Source organism: Peromyscus eremicus, chromosome 1 (genome assembly GCF_949786415.1).
Source record: "Peromyscus eremicus chromosome 1, PerEre_H2_v1, whole genome shotgun sequence".
NCBI lineage: Eukaryota > Metazoa > Chordata > Mammalia > Rodentia > Cricetidae > Peromyscus > Peromyscus eremicus.
Genome location: NC_081416.1, coordinates 130,568,988 through 130,587,896, shown reverse-complemented (window position 1 = coordinate 130,587,896; position 18,909 = coordinate 130,568,988). Strand labels below are relative to the sequence as shown.

Genomic DNA, 18,909 nt, shown 5'->3' with positions numbered 1-18,909 from the left:
TGGGGCCCTCCTCACTTACAAGAGCCCACTCACAGCTGCCCCCACCCACACCAGCCAAGTGTCATGGAAGGAATGTGGCGGCAGCTGGGCTTGGATCACAAGACAGAAACACCCAGGACACGTAGTCAGGTCAGGAAGCGCCTTCCGGAAAGGAGAAGCCGGGAGGGAGGTGGCTCCGGAGGAAACCAGCAGTGACTCAGCCTGTAGTTCTGTGGGATGCAGTGTGCACTGCCCGAGAAAACAAATTCCTCCAGCGGGTTTATCGCCCTGGAGAGGAGGGAGAACCAGAAACATGCAGTGGCAGGGAGGGAGGCCTTGGGACCCTCCCCAGCCAAGGGCCCTGTGCCAGGGTCGGCTGGGTCAGCCAGGCTGAGCAGGATGGAGGATGAACTCGGGTGGGTACCACCCCTGCCACACAAGCTGGATCAGGCCCACCTAGTCATCCCCACCGTTGGGGGCCACGAGGAAGAGACCGCTCCTGCAGAAACACTGAGGGGGCACAGATAACGGTGTAAAGCAAACGCAGGTGCAGATTTTCAAAGGCACCCTGTGAAAATCTCCATGGTGACCTGCTGAGCTTTCAGCTGGAAGCCTGTTAGGCTTGGCAGTCCCTGGTGGGAGGAAGGGGCCATAGTTCAAGCTCATGTGATGGTGGCTCCTGGTTGTGTGCAGTGTGCAACCTGCCCAGCCCTCCCCTGGGACCCTGAACACCAGGTCCCAATTCTCCATCTATATGGCAGCAATTATACTCAAAGAAAGAGTTCCTATGGGTAGCTGGTGTGTGTGGGAGAACCCATCCCTGGGGAACTGCATGTAATGCTCAGGAAAATAGGGCCAGGTGGGGCCTGTTCCAGAAAGCGGGCACACCTTAACAATGGCTGCCCGGATCTACTCATGGCTTTTCCTCTGCTTTTCTTTCCTCAGTTTCAATAGCCTTACTCCTGCAGCACCAATATGGCCCAGGAGTTCCTCCGAAATGCAGATGCTTGGGTCTTTCTAAGCCCTTTTCCCCAAAAAAACAAAACAAAACAAAAACCTCAGGAAGATGGTCTGTATTTCACAGCCCTCCTGGGGGACTGAAATGCCGGCTGGCTTGAGAAGCAGGAGGACAGGTAGCTCTCGGTCCTGGAGTCACCTAGGGAACTTGAAAGAGTGCTGGTGCTTCAATGTTTGAGGAGATAAATGTTTAATTGATTTAAACACTAAGCAAGTTGTTCATGTATTGAAACATGACATGGTACCCCATTAGTATATGGAAGTTTTAGGTTTTTATGTATCAATTAAATTTTTAAAATGTGGGTGACTTGGTCCTGCTCTCGGAAATCTGAGGTTCTCTGGTTGGGGGTTCAGGGTGGGCATCAGGATTTTCAACTGTCCCAGGACAGAGTAAATTTTCTGGAAGGCTTGACTCGGGGTTCCCATTTAGAACCTGAAGGTCACTCCATAACATGATGGCTGCCTGTGACACATCACAGTCTGAGACTTACTTGGCTAGGGAGAATTTCTTGGGCTTTGGTGTGCACCAGAACCAAGCTGGCTCTTGGGGGATATGGTGGTGGATGCAGATTCCTGGAGCTTTCTCTAGGTAGCCAAGTCAGCTGTGGGGTAGGACCAGGGAATGGGGCTGTGTACATCCAATTCGAGTTTCATCTCCACCATATTCCCCAACAAGTCATATCATCAGTCATTGCTTCACATAGAACTTGGAGAGAGCCCTGATCATCTCAGCGGGGTCCCCAGACCTCACAAAGAGGGTCCAGCTTGCTCACCCAGGGAGAATGGAGCAGACACAACAAGTTGCTGGGCTGTCTTCCCATTGGCCTACAGTTGAGTTTGTGCAGCAGAGGGTTTGGTAGATGTGGTTTGTGTTGTAGCTGAGAGGTCAGGATGTGGGTGGGTGTACCTCACAGCTCCCGGCATCTGGGGGGCAAGGGGTATACACCAGAGCCTAACTGTGGGGTTGTGCCAGATAAAGAGCAGATCCCAACGTCCAGGTAGCCAGATCCGAGACTGAGAAGCCAAGCTATCCAAGAGGCTTTCTTCTGATGGACTAACTCTCCACCCTGCATCTACAGTTTCCATTCTACTGCTCCTGACCACAGCCGGCTGCAGGCACTTAACCTCAGAGAAGATTCACTTCTGACAGATCAAGGCCAGATGCCGAGGAGGTGGATGGAGCTGTGGGAGGGAGCACCGGGGACCTGGACAACCTGGAGCTCCCCAGTCTGCTGTCCCTAGCATCCACTCTGTCCTCAGTCACCAGATGCCTACCCCAGCCAGACTCAGCTTCTGCATTCAGGCAGGAAGTGGCGAGGAGACAGGGCGGTGACCACGTCTGGAACACCACACTTCCCCAGGCGCCCCGGCACCCTGCCACGTGCAGCTCGTTGGTCAAATGGATTCTTTCCAAGTCCCAGTTTCCCCAGAGCCCAGCTGCTGGAAACACAACCCAGGTGGTGAGGCAGGAGCTGGGGCAGGAGTAGAGTGGGCTTCCTGCTGGCCACCATGGACTTAGATACCTCCAGGCTGGCTCTCCTCCAACACTCCATGGCCAGGTCACAGTGACCCTGCCCACAGGCTGCTAGAGGGCAGAATAGGGCCTCCTGCTCCAGAGTGTTCTGGACCCAAAAAAGTGGAGAATGTATCCAAAGAGACAGGGCCATTGAGAGAAGAGTCCATGCCTGGGAAGACTCGCTTAGGTCACCTTTGGTGAGTCCTGTGGATGGGTCCCTGTACTCGCAAGCCTCCGTTTCTGGAATTTTCTCTGACTACCTATAGGAATCAGATTTGCACAGGACTGTGAGTTAAAAGCCTCGTTAAAGGACCAAGGCTGAAGCCTGCCTGTCTGGTTCCTCAGCTCTTATCTGCCTGGTTTCCTCACGTGGATCACATCTGCATTCTCACCTCTTCCCTTCGGTTGCTTCCAGTGGGTGCCAGCACCTCCCTTCAGCAGTTACTGGCTCCAGAGATGACTGGAGCCCGGACCCCACTCCTGTGGTCCGAATACTCCCAGGCTCTGTGCTTGAAAATCAGGCAGGGCCTCTGGCATGCCCTGGGCTGCAGGGTGTCTGACCTTGGGCAGCCTGATGACCTTTCTTGGTCAGCACTCCTTCACCTGTAATGAAGAGATAACACCGCTGTCTCCACTCAGGCAGAGGCTGGGAAGGGGGGGCTAACAAAGAGCCCAGCACTTGGCAGACCTAAGCGGCCCTGGAAATGCTTCATAATCAAAATGCTTTCCCCCTCTTTGGAAAGCAGAAATGGAGGGAGAGTGTCAAGAAGGGAGAGGAGAATGGGGTCACAGCCTTGCGGAGAGGAGGGAGAGGACAGCATTTCTGAGGGTACAGCCCTTCTTGGGGGCTGGGACTTTCTTCATAGGTGGCCCAGGGAGCCCACCACTCACTCACCCAGCAGTGCGCGAGCGCGTGTTTTGTGCTACTTCATGATTAGCAGGAAACGAAGGTCCAAATGTCCCTGCCTCTGTGCAGAGAGACCTCCAGCTTCTCCAGGGTGCTGGAAGGGAGGAGCCTGTGGGTATGATCCCTTGCGCTTCATTTAGGCTTACAGAAATGAGACCCTGTGCAGAACTTCTGAGCAGGGAATCTGGCTCGCCCTGATAATCTGAACTCCTGGAGGAGGGGCCTCTTGCTGGGGTGATCTGAAAGATCCCCCTGGGGTCCTGACTTCAGTCCATCAGGAGGTACCTGCCTCCCTCACCAAAGCCCTTCTCTGCCCGCCCTCCCCACCGCCTGCTGTTTGGCTGACCATTTTATAAGTCAGATATCGGGGCCACACGGACTCTCAGGAACCAGGCTCCAAGTTTGCAGCTTGTCCCAGGAACCCAGAGCCTGTGTTCAGAGAAGTGGCATCCCAGCTGTTGGTGTGGTCAGTCCTTGTCACGAAGGGGGCAGAGTGGACAAGCGGAGCCTGTGATGTGTGCTCCCACACGCCCACACCCGGAGGAGTCTGGAACTTTGATCTCCTAGAAAAGGCTCAAGAGGTGGGGGTCTGTTCATTGTCCGGGAGCCTCTAGGAGCTTTGTTCTCACTGTGACTTGTCCTTCCTGTGAGAGGGTGACCTCACTGGGGGTAGAGGACAACCAGAACAAAGCAGAGGGACTGGGCTTCTTCGTACTGGGAGTGGCTTCTCCCTCACGGACAAGGCGAAACAAACCGCTGCAGCAGGGCATGGAGAAGTTGCTCAAGGCAGCTTGGGGGCTGGGCCACGGATTCATTTTATCTATCTATCTATCTGTCTGTCTGTCTGTCTGTCTGTTTGTTGTTTGTTTGTGACAGGGTTTCTCTGTGTAGCCTTGGCTGTCCTGGAACTAGGTCTGCAGACCAGGCTGACCTCCTGAGTGCTGGGACTAAAGGCGTGCACAGCTACCGCCCTGATAGTTTTATAATTAGTATTAAGGAGCTGGCCATGGGTGCTTTGGAGACTGAAGCAGGGGGATTGCCTATGAGTTCTAGGCCAGTCTGGACTATAGGGTAAGACTATGTTTTAAGGGAAAAAAAAAAAAAAGAGCTGGACAGGCGTATAATACAATTGTAGTCCCAGCCAGTGGGAGGTAGAGGCAGAAGGACCCGGTGTCAAAGTCAAGGTCTTCCTTAGGCACATAGAGAATCTGAGGCCAGCTTGACATACATAAGACGATCTCACAGAACAAACAATTTTTTTTTTTTAATGGCATGGCTTGGAACATAGCCCAGTGGGAAAGTGTTTGCCTAGAATGGACTGCGCTCGGGGCTCCATCCACAGCACTGCGTAAAGCAGGTGTGACAGCACACATCTATAATCCCAGCACTCTGGAGGATCAGAAGTTCAAGTTTCTCTTCCACCATGCACTGAACTCAAGGCCAATGTTAGCCTCGATTCCCATCCCCACCTCCTACCTGGATGTCTGGTCTTCTGTGTGTCTCACTCCTTCGCTGTTGAATTCTGTTGTTGGGGCATGGTTACTCTCAGCATGGGGCATTTAGGCTGCTCCTGGGGTTTAATGTTTTCAAGTGGGTGCCATGAAGATGCCTCTGAGGATCTGTCTGAGGGGCAGGTACCTTGAGCTGCCACGGCTTGGTAGAGCAGTGTTTGCCTTGACATTTTGATTTAGTTGCTTCCAGACAATGGAGAGAGCTTAAGATGGGTTCTCTCAACTCATACTTCCTTCCAAAAAATGAAGCTGCCTGTCTTCCCTCACGGCCATCTCTTCTCCAGTTTCCCATTCTCACGTGTGAGAGGAGACTCAGAATCTGCACGTCCTCACCTGTGGATGACCTTGAGTAACCTTTTGCATGCAAGCGGCCACTTGCTTTTGTTCCCTGAATCATCTCCTCACAGCCCTCCCCTTCCACCAGCTGCCCCTGTAGGCTGCCGGACTCTTTCTCATTGACCTTGAGATGCTTGGTATATATTAAAGACAGGTCTTATCTGGCATCTCCTTTGTTTTCGTTCTCCCAGCTGTGGTGGCAGTCATTATTGTCACTTGGGGCCACAGAAAGGCTTTTTTCGCATGATGTTAAATACTAATGGTTTATGTCAGCGCTTCAGGATTTATGTTGTAGAAGGCCTTCTCTATCTTAATGTTTTTAAACACCCCCCTCCTCCATTTTTTTCCCAAGTTTATGGTCAAGAGCATGAGCTTCAGGAATAGATGGTCTGGGTTTAAATACCAAGGCCCCAGCCTCCTGATGAACTCTGTCCCTCTCTGTGTAAAACAGGAATAGGGGACCCGCTTCATAAAACCAAGTTGTGTACTCACTCCTCTCAGGGATTTCTGCTTGGATCCTTAATGTGAGGAAAGTTGAAGACAAAGGATCATGGACCAGATTGGCTTCTTTCCTGCTCCCCCACCTCTAAGTCACAGGGCTTTCTCTGGGCTGCACAGGCTTACGTGTTCCCTCCATTTCCGACTCTCAACCCAGAGGCAGGAGCTTTCCAGAAAGGGATATAGGCTCCGCCTCAGAATTTGGCAAGCCCCAAGGAACTGGGGAGCTCCTGAAATCCTATCACGAGCTGCACTGTGTTCCTTCTCGAGATTCACATGTTGAGATCCTTACTCCCAGAACCTCAGAATGTAACCATATTTGGAAATAATTAAAGAGATAATTAAATTAAAATGAAGTCCTGAGAGGGTTGCTAAACCAATTTGACCGGTATCCTTATAAGAGGAAATCTGGATGGACACGGTGTAAGGAGGAGACAGAAATACAGAGACAGAGAGACAGAGACCATGCCAGGACACAGGAAGAAGCGGCTATCTGAGAAGAGACACCTTAGAAGAAACTGTTAACATCTTGAACTTGCACTTTGGCTGTCAGAAGTGCTAGGAGGCAAGCTTTTGTTGCTCTAGGCACTCAGTCTGGGGTGTTTTGAGGGCAGCTAGAGGAGACTAGCATAGCGGTTGTGCCTGTCCTGTGCTGAACCATCAGGGGTAGAACTCCTTGTCTCTGATTCTCTAGACCCCAAAATTAGGGCAGGAGAGGTATGGATCCTTTCTGGTGTCTCTTTTCCCACCCCCCCCCACACACACCTGAGGCTGATGACCACCACCCAGGTGTAGACAGCTGTTCTCAGCCTTCTTTTCTCCGCAGTCACAGAATAATTTGAAAGATATCATGTGAGGCGTTGGGTGTGGACCAACATCCAAGTCAAAGGACAGGTGCTCAGGCTCTCTCTTTGCTGGGTGTGGACAGAGCCCTCCTGGAGGACTTCCCCCAAAGCCCCAGCACACCCTAGAGGCCCAGAGACAGCTGCGGCAAGGACAGATGTGAGGCCGCAGGAAGCCGGGGTGGGCAGCACAACGTGGTGGTTAGAGGCCAAGACGGTGAAAAGCAACTGGGAAAAGAGAGTGGGGCACCTGGTTCTGAGACACTCAGATCTCCTGGTTGGCCGGGCTGTGGTAGGTGGGGCCTCTTGAGGGTGGTGGGCGGGGCTTTGTGTGGAGAGTAGACTGGCCTCTGGTGGGTGGTTTGGCAGCATATCTCAACGCTGCCAAAACACTCCTGGTTTTCCCTTCCTGTAGCCCCAAAAGCTGGTCATCTAGACCCCAGGCTGGTAAGGAACCAAAGCAGTGGGAGACACAGGGAGAGATGGGCAAAACGCAGGGGTGCTGGCCTTCAGTTAAAAGGCTGGCCAAATGTGGGAGACAGCCCTACCTAGACAGATAATCTGTGCCTCCCTTCATGGTTCCCCTGGCCCTGGGGGAAGCTCTGCTTGGAGGGATGAGCCAGGCAGAAGCCTGGGGGCCATCTGAAAAACTGAGAACCTTTACTCTAAGACAAGGGCAACACTGTGTAAAGTATCCTCAAGACTCAGCTGTTTGGAGCTATGTGGTGGAGTTATATCCACTCCTGTCATCTAGACCTGAGATCCAGACAGGCCTGGGTACTGTCCTGGACCTAGCTGTGCCCTCCAGGTAGGCCATGTCTGCTAATGAGTCAGATGGTGACTGACCCCATGGCTGGATGCCCTGACCCTGTACAGTATGTGAAGCCCAGGGCAGAAAGACAGTGGTGGTGATGTGGCCAGCAGAACCTACTTGTCCCCAAATGCAGATGTCATGACATTAGCCATCAGGCAGAAGGCCTGGAGAAAGCTCTTTCCGGTGAAGAAGCCTGAAGCCAGAGAAGGCAAGCTGTCCTCCATGTGCAAACAGGACAAAATTCTGAGTCTGGTGGGAATACTAGAGGAGAAGAAAAGTGGCCAGCTCAGTAGAAGAGGCTACACCCCATCAGTGCGGGACTCGGGAAGAGACTGGTACCCTCTTCCTCTGTGGAAAAGGGGCATCCTTCCTGTTGGGAAGAGCTCTCCTACAGGCTGTCTGCTACTCTGTCTCCTGTGCTGACCCTTGCCCCCTAGGGTTGGAAGGAAAGAGATGCTACAGTGTACTGAGCTGGGGACAGCTCTAAACCTTGGTTTTGTTATGGCCAGTGTCCTAGGACTTACCGAATTCTGCTCTCTTGATCTTCCTCTGTCTCAAGATGATTACTATTATTTTCTTTTTTAGAACTTGCTGAAAGCTATGGACCTCATCCTCGAAAAATGCGCACAAAAATAAAATGTCAGGCTGGGGACCTGGCTCAGTGGTAAAGTGCTTGCTGGCACGAGAACCTACATTCAGATCCCTTGCCCCCATATAAAAAGCCAGGCCCTCCTGAAATCCCAGCATGCTTGAGGCAAGGATAGAGAATCCCTGAGGCTTGCTGGCCAGCCTATTGGAATCAGTGAGCTCCAAGTTCAGTGAGAGACCCTTCCCACTCCCCCCAAAAAAAAGGGTGTTGAGGAAGATGAAGATTAACAGACATGCTTCTCTGGCCTCCATGTGTTTGCCAATGAATACAGACAAACATATACATGCATGCGCCTGCCCACACATATGTATGTGCACACTAAATCAATAAACAAACAAATGAAATGTGTGGTAATATTTTAATTGTGCTGAAATGTGATTTTATTTGTATGTTAATAAATAAAGTTTGCCTGGAGATCAGAGGTCACACAGCGAGGTCACATGGCCATAAGCAGAAGTCCGGCGGTGGTAGCATACACCCTTAATCCGATCACACGGCAGGCAGAGTCTCTGTGTGGTCAAGGGCACAGCCAAGCGTGGTAACAGGAGCCTTTAATCCCAGTCCCAACCATAGAGACCTGGAGGTCTGTATAGACAGGCAGTGACGAGGAAGTCATGTGGCTGGGCTTAGAGCCAATGAGAAGGCAGAACAGAAAGACAATAAAAACACAAATCAAGAGCCAGGCGGATCTCTGTGAGTTCGAGGCCAGCCTGGGTAACCAAGTGAATTCTAGGAAAGGCGTAAAACTACACAGAGAAATCCTGTCTCGAAAAACCAAAATAAAATAAAATAAAATAAAATAAACACCACAAATCAGACAGGAAGAAGCTCTCTGGGGAAGCAACAGTGGCGAGGTGGTAAGATAAGGTAGTCGTGGCTCTTCTCTTATCTCTTTGGCTATTGCCTCTGTATTTGGCTCTGTTTCTTATTTAATAAGACTGTTTAGAAATTCATCTACAAAATGTGCACACTTTCCTGGAGTCCCTGAATTGTCTGGTTCCAACCACTTGTGATTTCCAATCTGAAGCGTGCATCACAATTACCACACTCTCATCAAAAACACAGATGACCAGCCTTGACCAGCTCATTAGGGCTTGGCTAGTGTCCCAGGTCATTCAGATACAGAGCTCAAGACCACATTTCAGGAACCCCTGGTCAAAAGATCTGTAAAAGCCCAGGTGAGGATCCCACTTTGAGATTATCTACATACGCACTACTCTTAGCATCCCAAAGGAAGCCACAAGCTTCCCCATGAGAGCAGGGAGAGGACACCACACATCTTAGATCTCTATAGCCAGTCCCCATGCCTAGAATGTCATCCATAAGCATGGAGTGCTTGTCAAAACTCTTTAGCTGTGCCAAGGAGGAGTCTGCACAATCCGTTTCTCTATGACCCACAGGGCCAAATGCTATCAGGTGCCTCCTCATGATAGGATACGATTTTATTCTCTCTTCTTGGTTCATCTTCAGAAGCATTTAGAGAGGGCTTTGCAAAGGTAGAAATAATCCCCAAGGCCAGTGGCATTCCTGAGGGGACCGTTAGGTCGTTACTCCTCTCTTAGCTGGTTTGAATTTGGAATTCTAATCTGATTGACTAAGTTACTTTCACTCTAATCAGAACAGTAGGGTATGTTCTTAATCTGCAACCATTTAATCTTCCGTCTCATTAATTGTACACAGGTCTTTATAAATATGCAGATTGGGGAGGGAATAAAAGATTATTTGACCTTGAAGAAACCCCATAAAATAGGTGTACATTTTCTCAGCCTCCTGTCTTCTTTTATTATGCAGATGCAAAAACTGGTGAGGCTCCAATTCAGACTACTGTGGGTTATGGGCAATCTTGTAGCCAATTAGCATCCAGCATTCTGATGAGCCATACAAGTTTAATAATTAGTATAGTATTTACATGTGAGCTGCTTGCTGTGAATTTGCATGTAAATAAAAATGTAGCTACCAAACCCAGTCAGAAGCAGTCTGCTGATGAGAGAAGTCAGAAAGGTCCAACATGAAAATGGAAAATGCTTGTGCAGGAAAAGGTGAAATGTCTCCTAGCCTCGAGTTGAGGCCCTTGTGAAGGACACTGGCTTAATGATAAAGGGTCTTCTGAATATATACAATCTTTCCTTTGTTACTGATGATTTCTCCTTAAATGAATAAAGAAAAACTTGGGAAATGAAGCCAGATAAGCTTGTCTCTTAGGGTTTCTATTGATGTGATGAAACACTGTGACCAAAAGCAAGCTGGGAAAAAAGGGTTTGTAGGTGGACTTTTCTGTTCCATCAGCTAACTCTCAAATAGCCACACAGAGACTTATTATTAATTGTAAATGATCAGCTGATAGCTTAGGCTTGTTACTAACTAGCTCTTACAACTTAAATGAACCCATGTTTCTTATCTACCACGTGGCAGTACCTTTTTTCAGCATGTCAAGTTCATCTTGCTTTTCTCCAAATCCTGCTGGCGACTCCATCCTTCTTCATCCCAGTGTTCTCTCAGTCTGGCTCTCCCACCTAATCTCTACCTGCCTAAGTATTGGCCAGTCAGGTCTTTATTAAACCAATGAGAGCAACACATCTTCACAGTGTACAAAAGGATTATTCCACAGCAAGGGTTTATTTGGCTTATACTTACAGCTTTGTAGTCCATCACTAAAGGAAGCTAGAATAGGAACCTGGAGGCAGGAACTGATACAGAGGCCATGGAGAGTGCTGCTTATTAGTTTGCTCCTCATAATTTGCTCAGCCTGCTTTCTTATAGAACCCAGGACCAGCCACCAAGGAATGACACCACCCACAATGGGCTCGGCCCTCCCTCTTTGATCACTAATTAAGAAAATGCCCTACAGCCAGATCTTACGGAGGCATTTTTTCTTCATTGAGGCTCCCTCCTCTCTGATGACTCTAGTTTGTGTCAAGTTGACATAAAACTAACCAGCACAGTTGGTTATCTGGTTAGAATTGCTGCCCTGCCACCTACTCTCTAGGGCTCTCTGAGTCTCCAGTTCTTTGAAATGGGTAATATTTCCCATTCCCCACAGGCCTGGGAGGCTTAAGTTATATGAGATGAGATGAGATTGCTGCTACCCAAAGACTGCCCAGAACATGCCCATGTTTATGAATGTATTTATTTCCATCTTCCTTCTGACAATGTACATGGAGGATGACCAGGAAGAAAGTGGTTCATTATGACAGGCTTAGCCCATAGACAGAAACCTGTACTTGCCTACAAGGAGTATGTTTGTGGGGAATAAAGCCTACCTGTTTAACAAAGCACCAGACTTTCTAGTACCAGTAGGGGCATGTAAGTCAGAGCAGAGAGACGGAAGCCTGTGGTTTGCTGAGTGGGCCTGTAACTGAACTTGAGCATCCCTTCTCTGACATATCTGGGACCAGAAGTGCTTTGGAAGTCTTTAACACTTGCATATGTGTACTGGGATGTCTTGGGGACAAGACCTGTGCCTAAACATAACCTTCATTCATGTCTTATGTGCTGTGCTTCACACACAGAGCCCAAAGGTATTTTTTTTAAATCAATATTTGTAGTGCATCTATTTTTACTGTGACCCCAAGTGTGAGATCAGGCATGGAATTTTCAGCTTAGGGGAACCATGATGGCACTCCAACCATTCAGGATTGTGAAGTATTTGGGATTTCTGAGTTTTGAGTCAGAGATACATAATGTACAGTCACCTTTTCACTTTAAGAGTGCCAGTATGAACCATCATGACCCAGTCCCCATAGTTGGAGCTCAGCTACCTGGCACTCTAATGGGGCCTTTAGAGGCTGAGAGGGCTAGATGTCAGAGTGGGTGTGACTGGACCTGGGAGAGAGCCGGCGTGGCTGCTGAGAGATTGTGAAACTTCTCCTAGGTCTAGATGAGCCTCTCTTCATCTCCCAAAGCCTTCATCACCTTATCCCTTTCTATGGTCGGGTCTTTCTGCAGGTCATGAGGCCTGTGGAGGAGAGGTTTCGAGTAGAGGGAGGGAGGGAGGGAGGGAGGGAGGAAGGAGGAGAGGAAGGAAGGAGGGAGGGAGGAAGGAGGGAGAAAGGAGGAAGGGAGGGAGGAAGGAAGGAGGGAGGAAGGAAGGCACTCATATTTCAGCTATTCTCAGAGCTTGTATTTAGTCCATACACCCAGGCTGTCATCAGAACTCTGCCATCCTCTTGTAGCTCAGTATCCTTGGCTGGTGCTCCCACTGTTGTTCAGCTCAGCTCTTCTCCAGGATCCAGGACTAACAGCGCTGACCACTCTACTTTACCATGGGATGTGCTCTGGGACTCAGCCCTCTCACAGCTGTTTTCGGACTGGGCCAGTCCCAGCATCACTCTTTGCATTTTGTAATGGTGACTCTGGTTACCCACATCTGCACCAAGCATTTCGTCTTTAGGGCGAACTCCCAGAGGACCGTCTGTGCTCTGTTCTGACTGGATCCAGTAAGAATCTCAGTGGATGTTGTGCCCAGAAGTGGTAGCCATCGAGGCACCCAATGGTTTTGCCCAGTGATTTTTCTACCAGGCGCCTGGGGGGATCAGAGTTGGTGAGAAGAGGGCATGGCTAGGGAGGAGAATGTTTTCCTGGCTAGCTCGGGGCGTGATTTTTGGCTCCTGGCCTTTGACATAGTTTACTAAGACTTTCCACTGCCAAGAGCCTCTGAGGAAGGGCATGTGTGACGAAGATGGGCTGGGGTGGGCCGTTTTCTGAAGCAGGAGAGGGGGATGTGAGACTCCTGCTACTTTAAATCTGTACATGTAGAGTCACAGAGAGCTGAGTTCTCCTCAAAGTTGATCGGCAGTTTTCAGAAGACATACCTCACATTCTTCGTTGTATTTAAATGCCAGCAAGAGAACTCTGGCAAAAAGATCAACTCCATAGATGCTTGGGTGATGGAAAAACATAGTGATACAGTTTTTCCATTGCAAATCAAAACGATAACATCTTATGTTAGTACAGGGAAATGCTTAGGAATGGTGATATTAAAAGGCATGTATTCGTTGATTGGAACTGTGTAGAAACAGCTGGAAGGATGTTAACCAAGACCAGATGGAATCTCAAAGCTATGCCCCTACTATAAAGATGAACTCTCTTTGGACTGAGTGATTGAGTTTTACATTATTATTGAAAATATTAATCAGTAATCTGGACCAACAGGTCAAAGAGGAAGGTAGCATTCCCAGGGTCATCCAAGTGTTTCATAAACATCTGGTGCCAGGCTTGGTCCCTGCACCCCAGCACAGGCACCGAGGCCCTCCTTCTCCACTTCCTGCAACCATCCACCCCAAAGGTAACTCTAAATGGGGCAGGTGGCACATGTGCTCCAAGACATAAGCCTAGGGAAGGAAGCAGGGTGCAGAAACACATGTACTACATCTGCACAACACATACCCAGACACAAAGGGACAAACACTTCCAGGCAATCTATGTTTTACCTGGTACAAGCTCTCCTGGGAGTCAAGCAAAAGCGTGGGGTTCGAGTAAGCCTGAGATTTCACTCCATTTCAGTTTGCACCATTTGAGTATAAAAAAATAGTAATAATAATAATTATTAATAATAACATACAAGCATTTCCTATTCCAAAAATGAATTTGCTGATTATTCTAAATATTTAAATGGGCCTCATCAATGCACACAGCTGGGCTCCAAACACGATGCCCTCAGAAGGTTAAACCTTGGCCACCCTCTTGGCTTACCAGAGTGGTTCCTTCCTTTCCCCCGCCTGCCACCCTGCACTAAATGACAGCAGCCTCCCGTTCCCCACACGAAGATAGTGTCTAAAGGAGTCTTCCCTGAGTCTTTCTTTTGCTTACATCCTCACATCCAGTCTTTTCTTGGTCAGAGATGCTCACAAGCAGTGAACTTACAGTAGGAATGAAAAAAAAAAAAAATCAAGAAACAGCAATGTGGTTTCTGTTTTGGTTTGTTTTTTGTTTTTGTTTTTGTTTTTTTTTAAATCCAATATACCTTTCTGCAAATCTGAAAGTCAGCTAGAGATAATCAGATAACTTAATAATACTGTGGCTAGGAGAAAGACTGTTCTCTTCCTACAGCTGAGGAGGGGTGTTTGGGCCGGGGAGAGGACAGCCGGGTGGGAGAACTTCAGGGGAACTGAGGGTGGGAGACCAGAAGAGAGTATGAGATAGATAGCGGGCAGACAAAATAGAGAATGAAAATTGAACTGCATAGTGGTGCTGTAGAAGAGGAAGCCTTTATGTGGATTGTGGGTAGGACTGGCCTGGGGTGAAGTCAACTCTACTATGCTATTCCAAAGTCCTGTCCTCGGGGAGGGTGGGGGACTCTGTCCTTCTACCTGGCACTAAGCCAAGTGTCCTTAGAAACCACCATTCTTTTTGTGTGTGTGTGTGGGGGGGGGCGGTTCGAGACAGGGTTTCTCTGTGTAGTTTTGGTACCTGTCCTGGAGCTCACTCTGTAGACCAGGCTGGCCTCGAACTCACAGAGATCCACCTGGCTCTGCCTCCCGAGTGCTGGGATTAAAGGTGGGCGCCACCGCAGCCCAGCAGAAACCATCATTCTAATGTGCTCATTTTATGCATGAGAAACATGGAACTTAAAGGCCTTGAAAGACCTGTCTAGTCTCTTCGAGGTTGCCCATCCAATCAGTGGTAGATCCAGATGTGCACTGGGCCAAGGATTCCTCTTGCAAGGTGTGAGAGACAAGGAGGTGACAGAAGGTTCTGAAATGCAGCCGTAACTGCCTATGTCGGACACCAACCCAGATCCTTAGACTGGTCACTGCCCAGTAAGGAGGTTCAGAATTCCTTGGGAATGATCCGTGCCCTGCCCGGTGGACCCCAATGTCAGGGTCATTTTTACCCTGTCAGGTTCAGGAGTAGCTCACTTGAAAACATTAGAACCTCTGTTGGAGCTGGAGGTGACATCAGCACTGATAACATGTCACCGTCACCGCCACAAGCAGAGTCTGGATCACGAGCCTCTGGAGTTAAAATTCTAGAGGCCTTCCCAAAATTGGATCAGAAGAAGCAGAGAACACAAGCCTAGAAGTTGGCACAATCATGAACCCCATTTTTTTTCGGGGAGAGGAAGCAGAGGAAGGTGACATTTCTTGCCTGAGGTTACCCGGTGTCCAGCAGCTGAGGTGACAGTCAGACTCAGGGTCAGGACTCTACAGGGTCTGCACCAAACTCTGAGACAGCGCCAGCCAGAACCAACCTCCTGCCATTCTTGGGGAAAATCAAAATGGAGCAGGTAGCCCCTGATCTCAAGCCCCATTCCTTTTCTTCTCCATTTTTCTGATGATTGTCATGGTCCCCCTGTGATGGCATGGGTCTACACTTGTGTGTTGCATCCTCTCGGCTGCTTAGAGGCCGTGGACTACAGGGTGTACCTGCAATAATCTAGAGAGAACCCTGCCTTCCCCACCCCAAGTGGTGACATCGGAGAAGAACTGTTTATCTTTCCACCATCTCAGATCTGGAGGAACTCTGCAACTTGAGAAGATGTGATAGCAAGATAGATGGAGAAATTTAGGGCAAGAGGAGGAAGGGGGAGGAGGAGGAGAACTGTCTTTTCATCCCAGTTGGGAAGTGCTGCCCTAGGGACCTATCACATGCTACCCCTGGATTTGCTGGGCCATGCAGTCCATGTATCCAGGAAGTCTTTGTTTTGTGGACCACTGTCTCTCTAGCACTTAAAAGAAGGATGACATCGAGTAAATGCTAAAAAAAAAAAAATATTTACTGAGTGGATGAAGGAATTGAATTTCATTTGACACGGTTAGGTTTAGAGTCTGGTCCAGAATGACCTCAGTTCAGACCTGCCTGTGAGCTTTCTGCCTGGGTAACCCCCTCCTCCCAGCCATCTGGTTGGAAGATGGAAGGAAGAAAGAGACCCCTGCTTTGGGGACAAGCCATTGTTTGGGATTATCTGTTTCATTAATGGACATAACCAGACACAGGGTCAGCACAGGCTCAATGCATGTGAAGTGGCCGGAAGCAACCTCACTCAGCGGTGCCCATAACCCTTTCCATACACCTATCCAGCCTTCCCCAGCCCCGGATCTCACCTATCTCAGCCACATTTCATGAACCTGGCGTTTACTGCAGCAGCAGCTCTCCAGCGTCTGAGAATGGGTTTTATTTTTATTCCCTTGAAAAGCCTTCAAAGGGCTCTCTCTGAGCTTTGAGTTTGGCGTGGGCAATTTGAAACATTTAATGGGAATTGTTATTTTTTTTTTTCAAGAAAGAATTATTCTCAGCGAAGTCTGGGACTAGCCGGAAGGAGACAGCCAGACATCTCCAGGTAGAACAAGCTTCCAGCTGTTCTTGGGGACATCAAAAAGGAGCGGGCAGCCCCCTCTCCACAGCCCCATGCCAGGCCTGACCCCAGCCTTTCATGCACAGTGGCCATAGGAAAGAGAGAAAAGTTTAAAACCAGACCAAACCCGCAAAGCAAAGGCTTGAAATGAAACCAACGCGCAATGACAATACTCTGTTCTCTTTGCTCTACCCAAGAAATGACAGGTTTTTCCAGTGCAAAGACTGGATTCCGGCTTTCATCCTCAGAGGCCTTTATTTTAGGTCCCTCCCTGCCTTACCTCCTTTCATTATTTCCGATTTCCTTAGAACTGGCTGGGGGGTGCATGCAAACAGGGGCCTCCAGCCCGCTCCAGCTGGGATACCCATGGCCTGGGGCTGGGGACACGTGGAGTTGGGCCCATGGTGGTTCAGGTGACATGAAGGGTCTGCTTCCATCCTAGCAGCACAGACTAAGGGGAGCTCAGGGAGCCTCGGTGCAGTCCGCCTCCTCACCCCCGAAAGCAGGGAACCACCCTGCCACCGGTTGGAAATCTGGATCTTGAAATACTGTGATCCAGTCTACTTGGCCAAGCAATGCTGGGTCTCTCTGCAGTGTGCTGAGCATGCTCATCCGGAGGTGGCCAGAGAGACTGTGTTCCCCCACAACTCTTCCCAGACACCCCTAGACCCGCATGACTCAAGAAAATGTCTCAGACTTTCAGGGCTTTATGACGCTGATCAGCGGGCGGAAAAGGCAGTCCTACTCCGTTGAAGATTCCCCTAGCTTCCAGAGAAAGTAGAGCTGGGTTTCAAGTACAAAGCTGCTGCGTTCCCAGGCAGGAGGTTTTAAAACCATGATAGGGTGGATGGGCCGGTATGGTCTCTGCCTTATTCTGCTCTGTGCAGAACTGACTCCAATGTCAACGTCTTCTGACTCTGGGCCTCCATGAACCCTCTGCGTGTAAAACTGTCCTAGCTGGAGGAAGCAGAAAAAAGCTGGAAGAGGGAGCCCAAGAGGAAGGGGGTGGTCGAGGGAAGTGTGCTCAGAGGGTAGTCCAGGCAGAGGTGGGGACAGCCCAGCCACTCCCTTCTTGGGGGTGGGGGTCACCCACGGCTGTCTGGTCCCTCTGGCATGGACCCCTACTGTCTGGTGAGGTGGGTTTTTGTGCATGGCTGGTGTTTTCTCCATCCCTAGAACTGGGTTCCTAAAGAGCAGAGCCTCCAGCACACTGGGATCCCCAGGAAGAGATGGAGCTGACTCCCCAGACCAGCTCTGTCCCTAAAGATGTGCTTGTCCGTGGCTGGTAACTCTCTCACCATCACTACCTGAGTCCCAGGACATGCCCCCACTGGTCTGTAGTATGACGCTGGATACTGCCCACATGCAAGACAGAAAAATATGAGGGCTGCTGCTCTCCTGGGCAGGCCATCGGACCTGAGGAGGTGCAGATGGGGCCGGTGCACAGGAAGCTGAGTGGGGAGGGCTGGAACACCCTGTCAAGGTCACACAGAACCCAGAGAGAGACTCAGTCTCCATGGCTCAACACCTCTCCCATCTGCCCAGGACCCCACTCTGCTATGTAGGACAAGCCTTTCCTGGAAGCAGGGAAGCCTTCTATGACAGACTGCTCTCAGCTTCTGGGGTCCTCTTCCCACGTTAGCACCCTGCCATGCCATCCCAGGGAAGGGCGGTATTTATATGTACCCGTGCTGCACTGGGAAGCAAGAGCAGCTAAGGCTGGCCGATCCCAGAGCCACACAGCGCAGCCCGAGGCAGCACATGAGTACAAGGGAGTTCTCGAAGAAAAGTGATGGGTTACTGACCTGACCCCAGTACCTACGTTACCATGCGGCCCGTGGCACTGGTGACTTCTGGGAAGGTGACCCTGGCATGCAGTCCCGGTACAAACCATAGGCTCAGCCCTGCTGCCCACTCCACAGATCAAGGGCAACGCTGCCCATCTGCCACTGAGGGAAAAAAAAAACAAACAAACACTGTGGGTAGACTCTTGGCCTGGAGGGAGAGTATTTATTGGGCCACAGAGGTCAACCTGGGGTGGGGTTGGGGGAATCACTGTGAGATCCTCCAGTGTCATAGTTCCATGTGACATCAGAAGAAAGGGGAAGTTTCCTGCCTGTCCCAAGTCACACTCAAATCCCTCTCGTTATGTGGTCCCTAGCATAGCTAAACACTGCATTGGGACCACTGAACCTTCAACGGACAGGTCAGAGCAAGGTGCAGAACCACTGTAGGGGCAGAACTTGGTCATCTGTGTCCTCCACGGCCCCGTGGAAAACTCCTTGGAAGCAGTGAACCTGGCCATAAACACTGAGACAGGTTGGATTTCACAGGGTGGAACAGACAGGTACAGGGGTTCCAGGTGAGAGGATGTGGCAGATAAGAAGCAGGGGCAGCCTGACCTCTGGACACTTGAAGCCTTCCCTAGTCCCCACAGATTTCCTTCCATCAAAGCACTAACCATGCATGAAATCAAATACCCTTTTCTCTGTGTGTGAACTCTGAGCCCCTGGTGAGCAGCGTTTGGGTCACTCAGGGCTTCATCCG

The 18,909-nt window shown here is 49.9% G+C and overlaps 1 long non-coding RNA gene across 1 annotated transcript; it reads right to left on the bottom strand.

Moving 5' to 3' along the window:
* Window positions 1–17,053: 17,053 nt before the first annotated feature.
* On the bottom strand, window positions 17,054–18,323 carry LOC131902307 (uncharacterized). The gene is made up of 2 exons (XR_009377059.1): window positions 18,168–18,323; window positions 17,054–17,319 (listed from the first exon to the last, which is right to left on the bottom strand). It is a non-coding gene; the product is annotated as an uncharacterized LOC131902307 (long non-coding RNA).
* Window positions 18,324–18,909: the final 586 nt, after the last annotated feature.